This window comes from Hyperoodon ampullatus (assembly GCF_949752795.1).
Source record: "Hyperoodon ampullatus genome assembly, chromosome: 6".
NCBI classification, from domain to species: Eukaryota; Metazoa; Chordata; class Mammalia; order Artiodactyla; family Ziphiidae; genus Hyperoodon; species Hyperoodon ampullatus.
The window spans coordinates 84,775,854-84,799,422 of NC_136919.1; the positions used below are offsets into that span (position 1 = coordinate 84,775,854).

Here is a 23,569-nt window from a genome sequence, read left to right on the forward strand (position 1 = left end):
TACCCATTCCAACAGCCTTCATCACCTACTTTTGTTAAGTTTCCATCTAAGAATTGAGAATTTAAACAACTCCCATCACAGCCGACTTAAGCTATGAGTAATGGAAACAAATCTTTTTCACCACCTTCCATCAGAAATTCTTTGCAAGGGTCCATATAAACACTGTCATTTTTTAAAGGCCTTAAATATTTGATCACTTACTTGAGACTATACAAACCAGAGCTTCGTTTCACGAGGCCTGCTTTCACAGGGAAGCTGCTTCCCGTAGGCCTTCAGCTTGTAAGGCAACCTTGTCAAGACCACACAGAGCCCTCTTCTGAAGGCCAAAAGCAGAAATGGTTAAAGAGGAAAAATCTCCTGAGAAGACTCATTACCATGACCAGGTTTGCAGCTTGTTCCTAACCAAAAGAAACAGCCTGCAAAAGTATGATCTCCCTCCGGCTTTTTTTAAAATGGGAAACAAGCCCACATTTAATCCAACTGACTGTGCCCCCTGTTGAGGAAGGCCATGGCGTTATTGGGCTATGGAGCTCAGGCAGTCTGGTCCACTCAAAACTAATTCATTGGGTCATCTCAAGGGAAAAGTCCTCAATCATTTGTATTTGCCCTTGCCTGAGCTGATGTAGATTTAAGGTATGGATCCAAACAGGGGAATCTCAAGTGGGAACCTCTCTCTGATAAGCAGGCTTCTGATAAATTGGTCATCACTAAGTAACCCATGTCTGCTCTTACAGAGAAAAAGTCTGGCCAAGGATACACCTTAGTGAACAGACTAAATTTGAGGGCATAAGTAGACCCAGCCAGATGAATAAAGAATACATATTTATGATAAGGATCTTTTGAAAGTGCAGGCTGAAAAAGAAACTATTTTAACGTTTGTATTTGTTATCTCGCAAACTCTTTAAATAAACTTGGTGAAGCTTCTTTGAATAACAATATGAGTAATAAAAGCATGAATTACCCCAAAGCCAAGCCAAGTCTTGGTCACCTTTCCCCCTTTCTGGTTACATCTCGCACAGAGCTCCAGACCAGGGCTCGCAGTGCTATGTTGTAAATTACTAGTCTACATGGCTGGCTCTCTCCTCCTCCTCTATCTCCCTGATGACTTAGGCAGGACTGAGTCGTAATTCATCTTTGTACTCTGAGGATACAGCAGTGTCTGAATAAAACTCGTGAAATGAATAAATGGATGTGTGAATGAGTCAATGAATCAAGGAGGAATAAATTAGCAGATTTTGAGCCACACCTTGTCTGCTAATCAGAGATTCCCATATACGACAAAGAGTGACATGAACTGAGACTTGGTTTTCCACATAGAACTACCATTACAGCAAGGCACCACCATTTTTGCCTTATTTTTATATAAAAACTTACTTTATATAAAACAGCTCTATATGGATGTATGGCATGCTGGCAAAACAACATCCCTCCTTCCTTTCTTTTTTCCTTTGGCCTTGGATGAAAATAGCACTAACTGGCAGAAGTGTAATGAGATGTTTAGGAATTATGTAATGCTAATAACTCTTAGGGAATTTAAAATTTTCTAGGAGCCATTAAAAATTTTTAAAAAGAGAAATTAATTTTAATGAAATATTTAAAAACTCAATACATTCAAAACATCAACATATAATCAATGTAAAAAATTACTGAGATATTTTAGTTTCTTATATTTATACTATCTTTGAAATCCAGTGTATATTTTACATTTACAGCACACCTTGATTCAAACTGGCTACATTTCAAGGACTCAGTAGCCACATGGGGCTAGTGGCTACCATATTGGACAGCAAAGGGTTAGAAACATATTTTGTGCTCATCGGCAGCAACTCCCTCTTGTTTGGGTTTCTGATGTCACTCACTTCCTCCTCTCGTCTCACAACTCTTAATCAATCACCCTGACATTATCAGAGTGGATACAGATGTGTCATTTCTTATGTCACCTGAACTATTTTTTGCAAGTGTATAGGGCACAAATTCGAAATGGAAAAAAACAAACAAAAAACCCAAAGCAGCTTTTGCACTCATATCATAGTTGAAGAGGTGAAGGTCAGAGTCATGAGGTATCTATAGTCACAGGGCTAGTAGGTCTCAGGCTGTAACTAAAAGATAGGTCTTGGGACACTTGTTCCAGAGTGTCTATACTTCCATCTCGCCATCTCTCTTAGAATACTTCATAGCAGGGAAAAACAGCTTGTTTGAGAGTTAAATAATGAAGAAAAAGAATTTCTTGTTTCAATATGCTTACCCAACTCCTACACAAAAGGCCACATGGCTTGCTGGGGTGAGAAAGAGGTTAGGTCTCAAAAGGAAGTTATTTCCCCAACTTGAAAGAAGTATTTGGTTCTCTTCCAAAGCCAGGAGAACCTTTTAAAAATAAATCAATTCCTCGTTTCAAGAACAACCACGTAGAGCATGAATGCTGGATCGAATGCCACGTCTGCGAAAATGTCACCATCAAAGCCAAATGTAGCAACTGAACTCTCCACACAGGATAAAATCTTATCGGAATTCATAAAAAACAGCTGTCTTTCCCTCTATTTTCCTTGAGTCTAACCTTATGTACTATTTCTTGTTTAAGTAAACATACAAGGCATTTACTCCCAAAGTCAGAAAAGCAGATTCTTTTTTTAAAAAAATTAATTTGGCTCTCTGCCCAATTCTTACCTCTTCTATACCTCGCTCTTATTTAGTGGGTTTAGCCATGTGAATTTTAAATGTTGAAAAGCTCTCTTGTTCTCCCTTTCTCTCTCCTCCACCTGCTGCTCTCTCGCTCTCCCCCACCTCTCTTTCTCCTTTTTAATCTCTACCGGTACCACCATGATCGCAATCTCACCCTCCCCACCGAATAAGAAAAGAAGGAAAAAAGGTCCAGAAAATGCATTTAGCACTGCTAGGAATCCAAAGATGTGAATTTTATTCTTTAGTTTTTAAAATGATTTGTGGTATCGGTGTGATAAATCTGAAACTATTTTGTTTACTGAAGAATGGCGTGGGGGGGACTTCCCTGGCGGTCCAGTGATTAAGACTTCACCTTCCAATGCAGGGGGTGCAGGTTCGATCCCTGGTCGGGGAGCTAGGATCCCACATGCCACGGGGCTGGGAAACCAAAACATAAAACAGAAGCAGTGCTGTAACAAATTCCATAAAGACTTAAAAAAAATGGTCCACATCAAAAATCTTAAAAAAAAAAAAAAAAGAATAGAGCAAATGAGTAAATATGCTGGTATTGTTGGGAATCAGAGTTGTTACTATGGGAGAAGAGAGATAAACATGAGCTGAGATGAGGTGGGGAAAATGTGGTATTGGATTTCAATCAGAGACTAATGATTAATAAGTCTGAATGGATTTGTATGTGCATGTACATGTGCATGTGTGTATACATGCTGGGTATGTATGCATAAACACATATGTGTGTGTGTGTATATGTTTATGTTCTCCTGACTCTGTCCACTGAAGGGCGAGAAACATATGACAACCAAGTAGTGATGAGCTAACCTAGCATCCAGATCTTGGTTTCTGTAATTGGAACCAGGTCTCCTTAGGGAAATGGCCGTGTCCAAGAGGGAATAGGAGTAGCTTGAAGGGGTTCCTGGTGGCCAGTTTCCAACATCAAAATGAGTAATTATAATATATTGAAAGAAAAAGGAGTAAACGAGAATCTACTGAGGGGTTTTCATGATAAAATATACATAACATTAAATTTACCAGATTAACTGTTTAAGTGTACAGTTCAGTGGCATCAAGTACATTCACCTTGTTGTCCAACCATCACCACCACCTACCTCCAGAAATTTCTCATCTTTGTAAACCAAAACTCTGTACCTATTAAACAATAACTCCTCATTTCCACTTTCCCCCAGCCCTGGCAACTACCATTCTATTTCCTGTGTCTATAAATTTGACTACCCCAGGGCTTCCCTGGTGGCGCAGTGGTTGAGAGTCCGCCTGCCGATGCAGGGGACACAGGTTCGTGCCCCGGTCCGGGAAGATCCCACATGCCGCGGAGCGGATAGGCCCGTGAGCCATGGCCGCTAGGCCTGCGCGTCCAGAGCCTGTGCTCCGCAACGGGAGAGGCCACAACAGTGAGAGGCCTGCGTACCGCAAAAAAAAAAAAAAAAATTTGACTACCCCAGGTACCTCATATAAGGAAAATCATACAGTATTTGATTTTTTGCGTCAGTTTATTTTACTCAGCATAACATGTTCAAGGGTCATCTATATTGTAGCACGTGTCAGAATTCCATTCCTTTTTAAGGCTGCATAATATCTCATTGTATGTATATGTCACATTTTGTTTATCCACTCATCTGTGGGTGGACATGTGTGTTGCTCCCACCTTTTGGCTATTGCGAATAATGCTGCCATGAACATACAAGTATGTGAGTCCCTGTTTCCAACTCTTTTGGGTATATACCCTGAAGCGTAATTGCTGGGTCATATGATAATTGTCTAATTTTTTGAGGCTTAATGAATTTTTAAAAAGAGGAAGAAGGAATACTTTCTCTACAGAAATTCATTAGTTAATAAGTGTAAGAAACATGGCCATTAAAAATCATCATTTTCCATTCATCTATGGAAAGGATCTTACTGGCAAGGATCACCAGAGGATACTAATGGGTGGAGAACAGGATGTCCACACAGTGGCAAGTGTCACCCTTCAAATTACTTATTAATCTCAAGGCGAGGGATACCTTCACAATGGTGAGATCTGACAGGAGCCATGTTATCCAAGTGATCAAAACTTAGCATCAACAACAGTGGGACAAACTGGCATTAAGTGGCTGTTAAAGTGCTCAAAGGGGAGGACACATCACCACATAGTATTCTTTATTCTCTAATAACAATTTTATTGAGATACAATTCACATAGCATACACATCATTTACAACTTAAAGTGCACACTTCAATAGTAATTTTTTAGTATAACCACAGAACTGTGCATCCATCACTACAATTTTTAGAATATTTTAACCACCCCCCAAAGAAACCATACACCCATTAGCAGTCACTCTCCATTTCCCCCAATTCCCCCACCCCTGGACAACCACAAATCTCTCTCTCTCTCTCTCTCTCTCTCTCTCTGGATTTGCCTATTCTGGAAATTTCATAAGAATGGAATTTTATAAAATGTGGCTTTTGGGGACTGGCTTCTTTCACATAGCATAATGTTTTCATGCTTATTGTAGCACGCATCAGTACTTCATTCCTTTTTATTGCCAAATAATATTCTATTGTATGGATATGCCACATTTTATTTATCCATTCATTTGTGTTGAACATTTGTGTTGTCTCTCCCTTGTTTCTCTATTATGAATAATAATAGAACTGTTCATAGAGCTGCTATGAACATGTATTTACAGGTCTTTGTGTGAACATATGTTTTCAATTCTCTTGCGTATATACCTAAGAGAGGAATTGTTGGGTGATAGGGAACTCTGTTTTAACCTTTTGAGGAGCTGCCTGACTCTCTTCCAAGGTGGCTGCACCATTTTACAGCCAAAATGTTTAAATCTAATAAGAAAACAAAAATACAAATCCTGATTGTGGGACATTCTATAAGACAACTGGCCTAGACCCTTTAAACTGTCAGTGTCACTCAAGACAAAAGTTAAAAGGTAGGGGGGGGCTTCCCTGGTGGCGCAGTGGTTGAGAGTCCGCCTGCCGATGCGGGGGACGCGGGTTCGTGCCCCGGTCCGGGGGGATCCCACATGCCGCGGAGCGGCTGGGCCTGTGAGCCATGGCTGCTGGGCCTGCGCGTCCGGAGCCTGTGCTCCGCAGCGGCAGAGGCCAAGACAGTGAGAGGCCCGCGTACCGCAAAAAAAAAAAAAAAAAAAAAAAAAAAAAAGGTAGGGGGATGCTGTAATTTAAAGGAGAATAAGGATGGTGGCTAAATGTAAGGCTTGATTCCTTCCTGGATTAAGAAAGAGAGGCTATAAAGGACAGATTGGGGGCACATGGAGACATCTGAATATGCATTTTATATATAATATTAAAGCTACAAAGTGAACTTCCCTGGGTGTGCTAATGCGATTGTGGGTATACAGGACAATGCCCTGGTACTGAGGAGACTCTGGTTAAAGTATTTAAGGGTGACATCTCGATGCCTGCAGCTGACTTTTACTTACATAAAGTTAAGTATGTGTGTGTTGTGTGTGTGTGTGTATACATGTGGGAAAAAAGTAGAGAGAGAGGGAGAGGGAGAGGGAAAGGGAGGAAGGGAGGGAAAGAAAGAGGGAGGGAGGGAGGGAGAGTATCACAAAATATTAACAACTGTATATGAGTGTTCATTGTGCTATTCTTTCAACATTTTTCTAGTTGTGAAATCTTTTAAAAATTTCAGAGGAAAAGATATTTGAAAAGCACAAAATAAAATAATGCCCCAATCTATATAAAGCATGAACTGAAAAATAGAGAGAGTGCTTTTCAGACACCTCCTCAATTTATGATCTTCACTTCTGACAAGGTGATGTTTCAAACCTCAGAACCTCACTTGAAGCCTCATGTTTAGATCCCTGCTAGACTGACATGAAACAGAACCCTACTGAGATTCTTTCCAGTTCTTCTAACCTGCCTTGGGCACATCACTTAAACTCTTCAGACTTCAGTTCTCTAAACTATCAAGAAATAGAAAAGATCTGGGTTGACCTAGAGGATACTTGACCATTCTTTCAACCTCTGAAATTCTCTGACTCTATAGTCATACTTCTTGAGTAGGATTCAGGATCAACCTCCCTTTGAATATATTCTCATTGGGTTGACATTTTAGGGCTTTTGCTTCACCAGAACTTTAGATGAAATGAGCACTTTATTTCAATATTAACCAAGAATGTTTAATCACATTTAAACAGATGAGCCTGAACACAGTAAGACTATCCCCCAGTCCTTATGCCAAAGCACACTGTTCTCACATGGGTCCTGTTGCACATTTAGGTTCAGTTCCCAGTTGATGGCCTCTGGGCATCTCACCAAGGAGTGAGCCTCCACGACCCAAGATGCCCCTGGGACAGCCAGGCAGACAGAGATGGAATGTTCCCTTTGGCCCTTTCTATATCAGGCTCCTAGGATATAATTAGGAGGTAGCTCTCAGAGCAGACAGAAGTTAAGTTGAAAAGTGTCCACGGAGAGAAGAGGGAGAGAACAGAGGAGACATCTTGTCTGGGGATGCTCTAGTATTCAAAGATTACATGATAAGTGATGAAGCAGTTCAGCCCTTGGGGGGTAGGGGAGATGGTCTCAGAACCAGCCAAAGTCAGCAAAGGGCCAAACTGTCTCCATATTAGTGGAGTTGAATCTCAAGCTCCAAGATCACAGGGCACTACACATTTTCTTATCTCAAAAAAAAAAAAAGTTTATTTTTTAAGGCAGGAGAGAATAGAGCTTAAAAGAATCTTCCCAAGCTGACCATAACCTTTTGAAATCCCAGAATGTCCTCACTTTGCTATTCTCCAGTTCTAAGATGGATCCTCCATGCCTCTATCGCTCAGAAATTTAAAGATCCACCAGTCCAGTTCCCTCATTTTACAAACAAGAAAGCAGGTTTAAAGAGGCCAGTAACTTGTCCAAGTTATCCAGCTAATTAGCCACAAAGGCACAGTATCTTTGCTTCTTTGCTTCTTTGCTCCCTAGAACAGACCTTACTCTTAGACCCCAAGAGTGGCAGTCAAAGTGTCCATAAAGTTGCACAGAAAACAGAAGATGCACGTTCTCTGTATGGGTCCCATAAGCCAGCTCACTGAAGGTGCTGGGAATCAAGGACCGCTCTTCACTGAGACAGAGAACTTGCAGGTATAGCAAGTGTATGTGCCTTTTGGGGGAGATGAGAGAGCTCATGTTCACAGCCCTCTTCTTTCTCCTCCTGTGATTTTTTCAACTGAATTAAACCGAGCTCATGAGCAGATCTGGAAGTCTGAATAGACTGGGGTAAAGCGAGTTAAAACACATTACTGGGGCCTCCCTGGTGGCGCAGTGGTTGAGAGTCCGCCTGCCGATGCAGGGGATACGGGTTCGTGCCCCGGTCTGGGAGGATCCCATATGCCGCGGAGCGGCTGGGCCCGTGAGCCATGGCCGCTGAGCCTGCGCGTCCGGAGCCTGTGCTCCGCAACGGGAGAGGCCACAACAGTGGGAGGCCCGCATACCGCAAAAAAAAAAAAAAAAAAAAAAAAAACACATTACTGCACTTGAGATATAATCCAGGGAGAATATCAAAGCCAAAATGAGCCCCGTTTACGCCACTATCAGAATATATTCTTCAGATTTTATTTGATCTTTCCTGACTCTCTGGCACTGGTTTGAAGGTCATTGTTATGTTTTGATTGTTTCAATTTGCAAAATAAATTTGAAATCATCTCTGGCTTGTTTAGTTCTCTCATCTAGGGAAATAAAATTTAAAAATATATTCTCCAGGCAACCATTTCAAATCCACTTAACAGAAAGCTCTCCAATCCTTAAACTTCATCCAACAGATGTACTAACATCCTGATATTTCTGGGTTTTTTAAATTGCATGACCCCTTTGTATAAATACGGATAGAGATAAGACTGACAGTTGTGTAAGCTGGCTGGATTCCAGGCAGGGAACAAGGAATTAAGGAGAGTGGCCAGGAATGGAGATTTCGAGACAGAGAACCCTCCTTTCACATCCTTTACTGCTTTCATAATTAACTGTAAGTGATGACCTAGGACCTCCCACTGCACATGGCCTTATATGACCATAGAGAAGCTCGAAGCATAGAGGTTAACAGCCTGGGAAGGTGCCTTGGTTCAGCCTCCAGCTCTGACATACAACACCTGCATGATCTTGGGGACATCATTTAACCTCCATAAACCTCAGTTTCCAAATCTCTGAAGTGGGGGCAACTGACAGCACCTACACTGAAGAATTACTTAGGATAAAAGGGTATATCTTCGGGCTTCCCTGGTGGTGCAGTGGTTGAGAGTCGGCCTGCCGATGCAGGGGTCACGGGTTCGTGCCCCGGTCCGGGAGGATCCCATGTGCCGTGGAGCAGCTGGGACCGTGAGCCATGGCCGCTGAGCCTGCGCGTCCGGAGCCTGTGCTCCGCAACGGGAGAGGCCACAACAGTGAGAGGCCCGCGTACAGCAAAAAAAAAAAAAAAGTATATCTTCAATAAAACCTGGCACAGATTCACACTCATTTTAGTGTCCAGAAGTATATATAGTCCCTGCCCTTAGAGAGCTAACTAAGCAGGGAAGAGAGGGCCTGTGACACATTCTATGACACTGGTGACACACCCGCCACTCTCCACGTGGAGGTACATCAGCAGAGTAACACTCCTGGCCTCTGCCCCTTCCTCTCTTCTATGCTGTTAGAGGCCTGCCGCTGTGGGTGAGGCCTGGGGTCTCCCAGAGTTACTGATGACCTTATGGGTCAGTCTATCACATTCTGGATTCAGTATTAGAAAGGTGAGCTGCCTTAGTTATGAGCCACCTTCTCTATCCTTAGCTTTAGCAATAACAAACATGATACCTTGGTCATCATATGCCTATTTCTTTGTCTTATTTCTCAATTACTTTAGAACTTGGTTGTTGAAGAGGGTTATTTACTGAGCTTCTCTTCTAGCTCATCAACAAGCCATTCTTCCTACAGCACCATTTTTTTTTTTTTTTTTAAAAGCCCTGTGGGATTACAAAACAGCTGCCTGGTGATTCAGCTTGAAAAGAGTCATTACCACTGACCCAGCTCTCACAGGCGGAGTATGTTTGCAGTTCACCAAACACATCCCAAGGGTTGAACGTGCCCAATCCCAAGCTTCTTGCAATGAATTTTGAGCCCCATGACTCTGCAAGGCTTCTCGATCATCCTGCAACTCAGAAGCATTATTTCCCATTGCCCAATATTTCTCAGAAAAAGAAAAACATGGTCATGTAGACTCTCTGTTCTTGCCCATTATCACAATCCCAAAGGTAAGGAGTGCAAAAATATATCATGTAAGAACAGCTCAGTCATCCTCTGAGATTGGGGATTTCACCCCCTGAACAAAGCTCACAGGCAGCTATGGATTCATGATATCTTCACACAAGGCTATAATGTCACTTCACTAACAATTATTGAGCCCAAAGGGATGTAGAGATCCCAGGACACGATTCCTAATCTCAAAGAACTCCTAGACTAAAGTGGAAGAGGTGCATAAATAATTTTAATGCAAGGTGTTATGGGTACACTGGAAAGAGTGCCTCACCCCAGGAAGGAGGAAGCAGGAGGGCGTTAAAGAAAGTTTCCTACGGTATTGGATACCTTATTCAAGATGAATCAACCAAGTTAGCTATTTATGAGTGCGGAGGAAATAGGTGTCAGGATGTGTCAATAGATGAAGAGCATAAGCAAACACAGGAGCATGGGATGCGCTGGAAAACCCAAAACTCCACCAGGGAGAGCAGATGAGGCTGGAGGGTTTGTCAGAGACAAGGTCAGGAGAGGCCAGAATGTGGCCCTAAGATCACCAGTGAGGGCTCCCAAAAACTCGGATTCCTTTGCCCCAGAAATTGGTTCTTCAGTGAATAGGCTTTTGGCAAACTAGCCTGCGTGCATCTCAGTGCTGGAGCTACAAAGGTGTGTGAAAGCAGACATGTCCTTGGCCTTTATGGAGCTTCCATTCTAGTGGAGGCCAAGAAAGACTTGGCTAGACAAAGAGAGGAAGGGAGGGCAGAGAAGAGCATGTGCAAAGCCCTGGACTTAAAGGAGCATCAGGACTACTGGGGCCAAGAGAGAGGACGTGACTGTGTTTGGAGCTGAAGGAGCGAACAGAAGAGCGGCTGAGACACTGATGCCAAAGCCAGCATGCTTGTTAAAAAAAAAAAAAAAAAGAAGAGAAAAAGCCTGTCTGGTCTATATTATTTGATGGGTATGTTTTGTTTTTAATGCCAAAACTATGATGTAACAACTTGAGATTTCTGATACTGTCCACCTGGAATTCAAAAGGCAGATTTTTTTTTTTTTTTTTTTTTTTTTGGTACCATCTTTGTCTGAGAGCCTTTGAGGAGCTCAGAGTGAGCTGGGAGAGACAGCCCTGTAACGGCCTCCACCGCAGGAGAGAGAAGCACTCAGAGAGGCACGTGGCTTGCGCCCTGGGAGGGTTGTGGAGAGTCACTGTGAGGACACGGGGGCCACCGGGAGACCTTCACTCAGGGGACCCTGCTTCAAGGGAAAGCCAGGCAACATTAGATTCTTAAAGCCCTAGGATTCCAGACTGGTTGTCCATTTTAATTCCTCTTGGGCCCAGCTTTTCATCTAGAGAACACTTTTAGCTTGTACCATTCACTTTATCCATAAAACAAACACACATCAAGTGCCTACTATTGCTGTGAGTTGAGTTTTCATCTCTAAGTTTCCTAGGTGGCAATGACTGTTAGGCATTATCAGCCATTCACATTAACCACTAGTGGCAGAAATACCACCCATCTGGAAGCAGGGATGCAGAACTATCATAAGCAAATTTTCATACCCAAATCAAGGGAGGACTTGACTTTGCAGTGGAGGGAGGCGTGGTTTATCACCTTTACTGACAGTGAGAAGGGTCATCACTGGCCAAATAGAAAAAAATAAAAGTGAACCACTCTGGGCTTCCCTGGTGGCGCAGTGGTTGATAGTCCGCCTGCCGATGCAGGGGACGCGGGTTCGTGCCCCGGTCCAGGAAGATCCCACATGCCACGGAGCGGCTAGGCCCGTGAGCCATGGCCGCTAAGCCTGCACATCCGGAGCCTGTGCTCCGCAACGGGAGAGGCCACAACAGTGAGAGGCCCGCGTACCGCAAAAAAAAAAAAAAAAAATGTGTGCTTGATTGCATGTATACCCCCCTTCACCAAAATCACATATATACTGACCTTCCTCCCTGCCTCTTTGGAGCAGCTTCTCAGAGCTATCTGAAATGCTGTCTTCTGGGCTATAGTCCTCAATTTGCCCCCAAATACAATTGAACTCACAGCTCTCATGTTGTGCTTTTTTCTTTCAGTTGACAATTTAAGGAAGATTCTTTTCCAATCCTTTAACCTTGTCATTTAAAAAAATTTTAAGGAAATCAAGCACCTTGAAAGACACTGCATGAATTCTGCCTCATTTTTCTGTCCTTCTGACCCAAGATTTCTGTGAGGGATGTTCTTGTCCACAGATGCTTGTTCTCATGGTGAAATGTGAGAGTAGATGCAGGAGATGCAGATGCCAGCATCTGCAGGAAGGAGGACCACTCATTCATTCATTCATTCATTTGATTCATTCTTTTGAAACCTAAAAATTGGTATTATCCTCAGGAAGGGGGCAAGGACACATCTGCAAACCATATATATTCTAGAACATGGATTAGTCACTGTGAGTCTCATATATGTGTCTTTCTGCTTCTTATTCTGGTACTTTCTACTGTGTCTGAAAAGAACTCCTGGATTATATGAAATAAAATAGCCTATGTTGACATACTATATGTAACACTGTACTGGGTGTAGTGTCTTATTAATGAAGAAGTTGATAAGACAAAGTGACAAAAAATAAAATTTTGCTGAAAAAAGAAACCTGTTTAGGACACAGCAAAATATAATTTTTTGCTTCTGAAGGTAGGTTACTCACATGCTTAAATTTTGTAATATCACAGGGAGCCAACACAGCCCTCACTTAAGGAAGGAAATACAAAGACTGAGAGCGTTGGTGATCGGCCCAAGGCTGTTGAAGATGTAAATGACAGGCAGGACAGGAATTCAATTTTATGTCAGCCATTGTCTCATACTAATACACCAAGAATTAACTTGAACTTGGAAAGAAAGACTTTCTTGTAATTACTAATATTGTTAGGGCTCTACTTATGGACTGATGCAAATCATGATGATCATGCATGATAATAATGATACATGCATGATAATAATGATAAATGATGATTAAACCCCAAAGTGAAGCCTCCACACAGTTCAGTAGGAAAGACATTCCATGTCAACACAAAGCAAAGATACAACAGGAGGGGGAAGAGTTTGTGGTCTTGGGGAGAATTGGTGGCCACTGGTCGATCATGATGGCCTCCCACAAATGCCATCATTCAACCACTGGAGCTCTCAGTGTAAATGAAAGGGAGAGAACTTTGAGGCACCTAAAATACAAAGTTATTCCTATCATCCTCAACCTTTTTGCAACTAGCTCCACCTTAACTATTTAAATGATTAAAAGACCAGATTAGTTGTGACTTTAAAAAAAAGAGAATCTAGAAAAATTAGTAAACTTTCTATTCTTTATATACTCACACACAAAAGCAAACGATTTTCTAACCAGATTTCATAAATGGCCAACATAAATGCGCCCATATCTTTACTTCTAATTACAGATTTTAAAATGCCAAAATATTTAAAATTTAATTTAGGGAAGATACAAAGCAATAGTAACAATGTGAAAGCTATTTTATGTTACTTTAGATCATATTTAATTAAATCTGACAGAGTTTTAAGTGTCAGAAATCAAGGTGAATAGAAGGCCAGAAATAAACCTAAACACCTATGGTCAATTAATCTACAACAAAGGAGGCAAGAACATGCAATGGAGAAAAGAGAGTCTCTTCAATAAGAGGTGCTGGGAAAACTGGACAGCTACATGTAAAAGAATGAAATTAGAACACTCCCTAACACCATACACAAAAATGAACTCCAAATGGATTAAAGACCTAAATGTAAGACTGGACACTATAAAACTCTTAGAGGAAAACATAAGCAGAACACTCTCTGACATAAATCGCGGCAGTATCTTTTTGGATCCACTTCCTAGAGTAATGAAAATAAAAACAAAAATAAACAAATGGGACCTAATTAAAATTAAGAGCTTTTGCACAGCAAAGGACACCATAAACAAACCAGAAAGCTAACGCACAGAATGGAAGAAAATATTTGCAAACTATGTGACCAACAAGGGATTTATCTCCAAAATATACAAACAGCTCATGAAGCTCAACAGCAAAAAACAAACAAACAAAAAAACCGATCAAAATTGGACAGAAGACCTTAATAGACATTTCTCCAAAGAAGACATACAGATGGCCAAAAAGCACATGAAAAGATGCTCAACATCACTAATTATTAGAGAAATGAAAATCAAAACTACAATGAGGTATCACCTCACACGGGTCATAATGGCCATCATCAAAAAGTCTACAAACAATAAATGCTGGAGAGGGTGTGGAGAAAAGGGAACCCTCCTATGCTGTTGGTGGGAATGTAAATTGGTACAGCCACTATGGAGAACAGTACGAAGGTTCCTTAAAAAACTGAAAACAGAACTACCATATGACCCAGCAATCCCACTCCTAGGCATATACCCGGAGAAAGCCATAATTTGAAAAGATATATGCACCCCAATGTTCACTGCAGTATAACAGCCAGGACACGGAAGCAACCTAAATGTCCATCAACAGAGGAATGGATAAAGACGTGGTACACATATACAATGGAATATTACTTAGCCCTAAAAAAGAACAAAATAATGCCATGTGCAGCAACATGGATGGACCTAGAGACTGTCATACTGAGTAAAGTAAGTCAGACAGAGAAAGACAAATAACATAATATCGCTTATATGTGGAATCTAAAAAAGGGTACAAATGAACTTATTTACAAAACAAACAGACTCACAGACTGTGAAAACAAACTTATGGTAACCAAAGATGAAAGATGTGGGGGAGGGATAAATTAGGAGGTTGGGAGGAACACAGACACACTACTATATATAAAGTAAATAATCAACAAGGACCTACTGTATAGCACAGGGAACTCTACTCAATACTCTATAATAGCCTATATGGGAAAAGAAAATAGGTATATGTACCTATTTCATATAGATATATGAAAAAGAATAGATATATGTATATGCATAACTGAATAACTTTACTGTATACCTGAAACCAACACAACATCGTAAGTCCTCCAAATATAAAATAAAAATTAAAAAGAAAAAGAAATCACGGTGAAGTACACAAGATGCAATGTCTCAAAGCTCCCTGGAAACATCTGAGCTTCCAAAAAGAAGAGTTAATGAAAATTTAAAAAGCCAACTGTTCTGGTTTCTAATGTATATGGTTTTAACTCTGAAGATGGGTTGACTGGTGAATACGCCCACTCACTCACACCTACACACCCACACATGTACACAGACACACATACACAAACCTTTTAACTATTTGTTTCTGTTGGATTAGTTACTGTATCCCATTTGAGCTCCCACCTGAATAAAAAAAAAAAAGTTCTTAATAGGGGATGCTTTCTAGAATGCTTTGCCTAGGATAATACTGCAGAGTTTATTAATCAGTTAATAAGAAAATCTACCTCGCAATTCAATGAAACCAGGTGAACTGATGATTCTCTTGGCAGGACTCCAGAACAAACCTGGGGATTAATTTACCTATTGGCACATGTTTATGGCATTCATTCATCAGTGAAGAAACTGGGTGATAAGAAAAGAGAGGGCTGAGAAGAGAGTAGCATTAACACACCTGTTACCTCTCTACCATCAGAAAATGAGAGTGCGGCTCTGCCATGAAGAGAAAGCAAATTGTGAAGGACTTTGGATCTAACAAGAATTTTCATGGATAAACAACAATGTCCTACTGTATAGCACAGGGAACTGTATTCAGTATACTGTGATAAACCATAATGGAAAAGAACATGAAAAAGTATATATATATTGGATGGGCCAAAAAGTTCGTTCGGTTTTAAGTAGACATTTTTCATTCTCACGAAGAACTTTATTGAACAACGTATTCACTAACCGAATGAACTTTTGGGCCCACCTAAAATATATATATATAACTGAGTCACTTTGCTGTACAGCAGAAATTAAACACAATGTTGCAAATCAACTGTATTTCAATAAGACTTTTTTAAAAAAGAATTTTGCTAGCATCACCCACCATGATTCTAGCTTTTGTTAAAGAGTTTTCAATTGTGAGGGTATTTCACAGGTTCCCCTTTGTATTTTAAGATAGCAACAAAGTTGCATGCAATTTAAGACTCAAGGAAAATACTTCACATGTTAGATGGACGGATAGGTGTTCAAATAGCCTGATGGTCACACTAGTTCCTGGGTTATAACTTGGTGAGATTTTCCCTTTTTTTTTATTTTTTATTTTTTATTTATTTATTTTTATTAGTTTCTGCTTTATAACAAAGTGAATCAGTCATACATATACATCTGTTCCCACATCCCTTCCCTCATGCATCTCCCTCCCTCCCACCCTCCCCATTCCACCCCTCCAGGCGGTCACAAAGCACCGAGCTGATCTCCCTGTGCTCTGCGGCTGCTTCCCACTATCTATCTACCTTACGTTTGGTAGTGTATAAATGTCCATGCCTCTCTTTCGCTTTGTCACAGCTTACCCTTCTCCCTCCCCATATCCTCAGGTCCATTCTCAAGTAGGTCTGTGTCTTTATTCCCGTTTTACCCCTAGGTTCTTCATGACATTTTTTTTTTTAATTCCATATATATGTGTTAGCATATGGTATTTGTCTTTCTCTTTCTGACTTACTTCACTCTGTATCCCTTTTTAAAAGCATTTCTTTGTACGTGGTAGGTTCATACCTAGTTGTGAGGTAAGGGAAGAAATTAACATTTCAATGGTCAAATCAATCTCATCACTGGCCCCAAACCTTCCTCATCTCCCAATGCGTAGTGGGTGATCAGATTTACTTGTGATGGTGATTAAGGAGAAAACCAGTTCTTTCTCATTTTTATCCTATTCTTTCCCATTTTCCAAACTCCTACATTTCAAGCTGTGATTGAGCAACTTTCACACTGAAGTCAACATTGATTAATCAGAGAACTATTAGCATAAATGGAAAAACTCCAGCCTAGGATTTTGATGGAGAGTTTGTTGTTGCTATGACACTGGCTAGGACTCCAAGTGCTTAGTAAGGAGAAAAATGTACCACACGATTTTTAATATCCAATAGGACATGGGAAGAAAGAGCCTGAGTTTAACATATGCCAGAGAACCAGTGACCCTGGGCTAAAGCCAAAGTCTGAACACTGGCCTCCCTGATCCCAGAGGCTCATGCAGAATATGACTTTTCAAATTGGATGAAGAAGTAGGACTGAAAAGTACATTTAAACAGATGTTTTTAAAATTAGAAAATAAAGGGGTCTTAACATATGTCAAACTCTGAGAAGCTCTTCTGTAAAGAGACACATAAATTGACCATTTTCACTTAACTGTGCCTGATTTCCTCACATGCATCCTTAACAGACCCTTCTAGAACTTCAGCCTCTTACTTTCTGAAAATGAAAAGTTAAACTGGAAGAGCTAAATATACAGATATGAGACATGATCAAACCTCTTTTTGGTGTTAGAAAATGTCTTCTCCTGGGGCTTCCCTGGTGGCGCAGTGGTTGAGAGTCCGCCTGCCGATGCAGGGGACACGGGTTCGTGCCCCAGTCTGGGAAGATCCCACATGCCGCGGAGCGGCTGCGCCCGTGAGCCATGGCCGCTGAGCCTGCGCATCTGGAGCCTGTGCTCCACAACGGGAGAGGCCACGACAGTGAGAGGCCTGTGTACCGCCAAAAAAAAAAAAAAAAAAGGAAAGAAAATGTCTTCTCCTGCAATCCTAACCTGCAAATACCTGACTTTATTGCTTAAATGTGAAGTTGGATATTTGATGTTTAAGTTTTATACCTAGTGAATTACCATCTCAATAAATAAAAATATGTATTAATGATGAGTGAAAATATGTAACTACTTAATTTCCTAATATAATATCTCTATTTACAAAATGAAATTGTAAGGTATTTTTATTACAAACAATATCTATACCTTGGGCATGTTATCAATATAACCTGCATCCCTGATTCTTTACGGATCAAAAAGAAATCATAACTTCAGTGTAGCAACAGGGGGAAAAGGAGGCTGAGAAGGCCCAGTAATGTGAACTCCAGCGAATGAAATGCAGCTCCTTCTTCCCCCCTGACCCCCATCCCATCCCTGGAAGCTCTCACCATGATGCTGTGCTAGGCTCCTGCAAGACTCAAAGGAAAAAAACACAGAATCTGCCCTGAATTCAAAAATGTCACCTGGAGATGCTGTCACGGCTACCATCACCTCATCTCATGAAGGCCTCCCCGCCCCCGGTACTGCTGAACTAAACAAACATCCTCAATGCTGGCCCCTCAATTTACCTTTGGATAAAGATTGATTAGGTCATCCCATGGAAGAGATTACCAGAAGTCTCCCTCTCCTCTATGGAAAGGCTCATCAGAAAGTAGAATCCAAACTGAACGCCTCCAGATAATCTTAAGATACATATAGCAGTGGCTCTCAAACTTGGCTGCCTAATCAGAATCACCTGGGAAGCTTCTAAAAGTCAATCCAAAAGCTCGGGCTGCGAGCCAAGAATACTTAGGCCCGACTCTCCAGGGCTGGTACCCTGGGCAGCAGCAGCAAAGTCTCCCAAGAGCTCCCAATGTGCAGCCGGGACTGAGGACCATTGTTTTGCATGTTCCTGATATAATCCAGCAGTCAGGAGAGGGGGAATCCCACTCCAAGGGGCTGAAACTCAAGACACTACAGGGAACTGATGACAAAGACATCCGTGTACCTAAATGAAGGACCTGAAAAACTTGAAACAAAATCAGCAGAGACCTTGTGAGTCAATTAAACCTCCCAAATTCAGCCGTTCAAGAGCTGTAAGGTGGGGGCTTCCCTGGTGGCGCAGTGGTTGAGAGTCCGCCTGTCGATGCAGGGGACGCGGGTTCGTGCCCCGGTCCGGAGGATCCCACATGCCGTGGAGCGGCTGGGCCCGTGAGCCATGGCCGCTGGGCCTGCGCGTCCGGAGTCTGTGCTCCGCAACGGGAGAGGCCACAACAGTGAGAGGCCCGCGTACCGCAAAAAAAAACAAAAAACAAGAGCTGTAAGGTGGCTACAGGGCCCAAGCCCACTGCCTCAAGTGTGACTTGGAATTCAGTCAAAGCTTCTCGCAGAAGAGAAAGATGCTTTTTGAAGGAAATTTCAGACCTCACACTTCTAGAAACACCGAATTCCAAGTTAAGTACTTGAGGGGAATGGCAGGCAAAATACTCCTCTTACTGTTCAATTATTAACTCTCCTTTTTTAAGATGTTGTTTTTGTTTTTACGATGAGCCCTTGCAATTAAATGTGTGTACATTACATGCAAATACAATGTGACCCCAGTGTGGTGAAAAGCTCCTATAAGAAGGAGGGCAAGTAAGAAGCTGGGGTCAGCTACCGAAAGAACCTGTAGACCCTGTACTTTTTTTCTAGAGATCACTGAATACAGAACCAAACATTTTGAAAAGTTAGGCAGGGCTGTCCTTTGCCCTTGGGAAATTCTGTATGTAAATCATCCAAGCCGATTCTGCAGAACCTTTAAGGGGATAAGACTTCCTTTACCACACTACAGACCTAGAGTGAGAATTTATCAAGTTGGAGACACTACAAACAGTAAAATATATGAAGATTTCCGTGAAATCATCACCAGGAAACACAAGATATAAGCTTAATTCAAATTTAGTAGTCCTGACACTGAGCAAATGCCTCTGTAGTATTTATTCAAGAAGTCATAAATTCTAATATGTGCTCATGACATTCTTGAGAGACATAAAAATTGAGGCTTATCAACAGAGTGAGTGAATACATATGAATAATTTCTTTTAAGAAAAGTGGGCAATGTATAAGAAAATAATCTTCAAGGCTAAATCTTAATTGAAAAAACATGTTGGTTAAAACATGGTTAAAAACCAAATGCTAGTAAATTTCTGATAAATTCCCTTTCAAAAATAGCCTGTCAAGTAATAGGCAAAGATTTTCAACAAGCTGGCTGACCAATAATCTTGCTAACTTTTAAAATAAAACCCTCTAAAATCACTCTTAATTCCCTTTCTACAGACTTTTAAGAAATTGTCTAGCTCTGAAAAAAAATCAAATAATGGAATAAGAAGTGAGGGAAGGGCTGAAAAGAAAAGCTAATTAGGTTTGTTCATCCCTGACTTAACTAGTCAATTGTTTTAAATGAAGCAATACTTTGTAAAGAAGACATGGGCTTCCTTGGTGGTGACATGGGCTTCCCTGGTGGTGCAGTGGTTAAGAATCCACCTGCCAATGCAGGGAACACGGGTTTAAGCCCTGGTCCGGGAAGATCCCACATGCTGTGGAGAAACTAAGCCCATGCACCACAACTACTGAGCCTGCACTCTAGAGCCCAGGAGCCACAACTACTGAGCCCATGTGCCACAACTACTGAAGCCCGCGCGCCTAGAGCCCATGCTCCACAACAAGAGAAGCCACCGCAATGAGAAGCCCGCGCACCGAAACGAAGAGTAGCCCCCGCTCGCTGCAACTAGAGAAAGCCTGTGCACAGCAATGAAGACCCAATGCAGCCAAAAATAAATAAATAAAATTTTTTAAAAAAGAAGACATAGATCATGCTTCTTAAGTAATTACTTAAACTCCTAGAGCACTAATTATTTTATCATTTTATGACCTAAGAAGGGTACTTTGTTATAGTTTCACATTTGGAATCAGGACTAGCCCACAGAGAAAATTATTCAGAAAATAATAAAGAAGAAATCGATCAAAATGACCTAAACAATCAATAGAAGAAACAATGAGTTCATTTTTGGCTTTTGAAACTGCCCCAATAATAACCTTCTATTTTCCAGTGCCATTTAATTTGTAAAGCACTTCCTTTTGCTCATGTTGGCTTATGAAGTAGACAGAGCATGTGCTGTCTGCATTTAACAGACAAGGAAATGCAAGACCGGAGAGGTTACACGGCTTCCCCTAGGACTAAGTCAGCAATCTCCAGACCATGGACTAAATCCGCTCTTGGCCTTTTTTTGTTTGGCCTGTGAGTTAAGAATAATTTTCACATTTTGCAAACAGAGTTTATAAGCAAGCGTCACTCATTTGTTTACGCATTACCCATGCCTGGTTTTGTACAACAGCAGAGCTGAGTAATTGCAACAGAGACTTTATAGCCCTCAAAGCCAAAAATATTTCCTCTCTGGCCCTTTATAAAAAAAGTTTGCTGACTCCCGCCTGAGACCCACAGGTAAACCACGAGCAGAGCCCAGATTTGGGGGAACCAATCCAGTGATCTTTCTACTCAACCTTTTGCCTCTCCTTAAGCCATGTCACTATGTGGTTCATCCCTGGCATATGTTTGAGGGATAAGAGGAAGTTTATGAAGCATGAATGCAGGTACTTGAAGTAGAAAGAAGGAATTGAGAATGGAGCCAGAGACAGCAAATGAGGAGGAAGCAGAGGTACTACTGACTCATTTCCTAGTTTAACAGGTGTGTGAAAGAAGAGGAATTCTGCTCTTGGATGGACCATATCCAGATTTAGAGTATTTAAATGATGAGATTGGGGACTGTTTGAGTTGATATTTAGATCAGATTTGAGACTTGGAGTTGATGCTGTTTTTAGGGTTAAATCTTTGGCGGATATTAGAATGGGGTGAATGTATTTTGCTTATAGGCTGGACATTCTTTGGGGGGTTGGGGTAGAGGGCAGACTGTACTGGGTTGAATTGTGTTGCTTTGAAATTCATGAAAACCCCAAATCTCAGAAAGTAACTTTATTGGGAAATAGGGTCTTTGTAGATATAATCAAGCTATGATGAGGTCATACTGGATTAGGATGGGCTCTAACCCAATGACTGCTGTCCTCATGGGAAGAGGGAGGTTTGGACACAGAGAGGAGAATACCATGTGAGCACAGAGATACAGAGGGGAGAGCTCTGTGGGGAGACAGAGTCAGGGACTGGATGGAAGCATCTACAAGCCAAAGGACACCAAGGATTGCCAGCAACCATCAGAAACCAGGAGAGCAGCATGGAACAGAGCCTCCCTCAGAGCCTCCAGGTGGAACCAAGCCCCTAGATTTCAGACTTCCAGGCTTCAGAACTGTGAAGGAAGAAATCTCTGTTTTAAGCCACCAGTTTGAAGTGCTTTGTTATGGCAGCTGGAGGAAACTAATGCAGATTAGTAGGCAAGGGGACATGGCCTTGTGAGAAAGAATTCAGATCAAGAGAGCACAAGAAAGTGGTGCAATGTCAAACCCCATAAAACCTTTTTGTTTGAAAGATAAACTCAGAGTTCCTCTAGAAGACCTTGAGAGAAAACCAAACAAAAACCCAGGGACCTTGATTACTAAATCTGATCAGGTTTTTACAAACACATGTTCCAAGATAAGCAGAACTGACTTATACTTGAGCCTTTTCTTCCCAATAGGCCTGTTTCCAAATCTATCCCTAAATTCCAAGCTTTCCCCAGTCACCCCACTATGACTGGGTAAAAAATGCCTTTTACAACAGAGGAAAGTAGATTAACTAAAATTACCACAAGGATGTTCCTCACATACCTCTTCCCTGAAATAATCCTAAATTTCCACAGATGACCTAATTTTTAAAATACATTGTAAAGGGTGATTTCTTTTTTTAACTGCATGCATTCGAAAAGATATAATGCATATACTCAAGACCAATGTGTAAAGGAATCAGAGTCACTTGTAGAATCACCCAGTGGCTCAGGACGCACCTCTCATATTACTTGGCATCAGATATACTAAAGACTAATTCCCACCACTAACACCCTCCCCCTTCTCGCCTGTCACACATGCACACACACATTTTTCAGCGTAACACTGTTGAAGGTTGAAGCTGTAGGCAAGCTATATTCCTTCATTTCCTCAAGACTGCAAGGAAATGGTGGTAAAGACACAAGGTTGCTGTCACACTGTAAAGGTACATCTAAAATTTGGTGCACGTTGAGTTTTCCTATGTAATCCAGTCACTGAGTAATAAAATAAAAAATTAGATTGATTGCTCTGAAACTCTTTGTATAATGTACATGAACACAGATGCCACAAGTTCATGATAAAGTTGTCCCTGAGGTCCATACTTAAACCACTATTCTGGCATTGAGCAGCTAAATTCTTTTCAATTGATCCACAAGAGAATCAGACAGAATTTTCCTCTTTATCATCATGTCATGTTGTAACTTGGTATCAATTATTTTAAAGAAACTCTATCATTTAGATTCTTAATGAACTTATACATAGTATTTTCCTATGGATTCACATTCCAATACACCATAGAAAATATTATTTGTCTCCTCCTCCCACCCTCCTGCCTCATATTTTCCTATACTCTTAAACAGATATGTATTTTAAATAACCCATGGTGACAGGAAGGCAAATGGCAACTTCACACCATTACTTTATGAGAGTCCTCTGCTAGCTGAGACACAAGCATTACCCTTCATAAATCATCACTTAGCTCCTAAGAAGGGCTAGCTCCCAAAACAAACAAACAAAGCCCACTGACTTCTTTGAGTAGTCTGCAGGGCATTTTCCTAAGACTGGGAATTCTTAAAAAGTTGGCCATTGTAAACCCAAGATCTCCACTGGTCCAGTGAAGAAATTAACCAGGTGTCTTAGCTGAAAGAGGAGATGTATATGTATGTCTTCCTTTTCTCAGCATCTGAAAAAAGTCACCAGAATGACTACCCACATTTCTGAATTGCTGCGCACTGGGCAGCACCACACTACCACTATGCTAGAGCTTCTGCAGAAATACGACTGCAGCGCT

The 23,569-nt window shown here is 41.3% G+C and overlaps 1 protein-coding gene across 1 annotated transcript in view; it reads right to left on the minus strand.

Annotated features, from left to right (window-relative positions):
• GNA14 (G protein subunit alpha 14) overlaps window positions 1–23,569 on the minus strand; it is a gene marked incomplete at both ends in the record, with an annotated part of 196,951 nt that overhangs the window by 75,522 nt on the left and 97,860 nt on the right. The window lies entirely within an intron of this gene.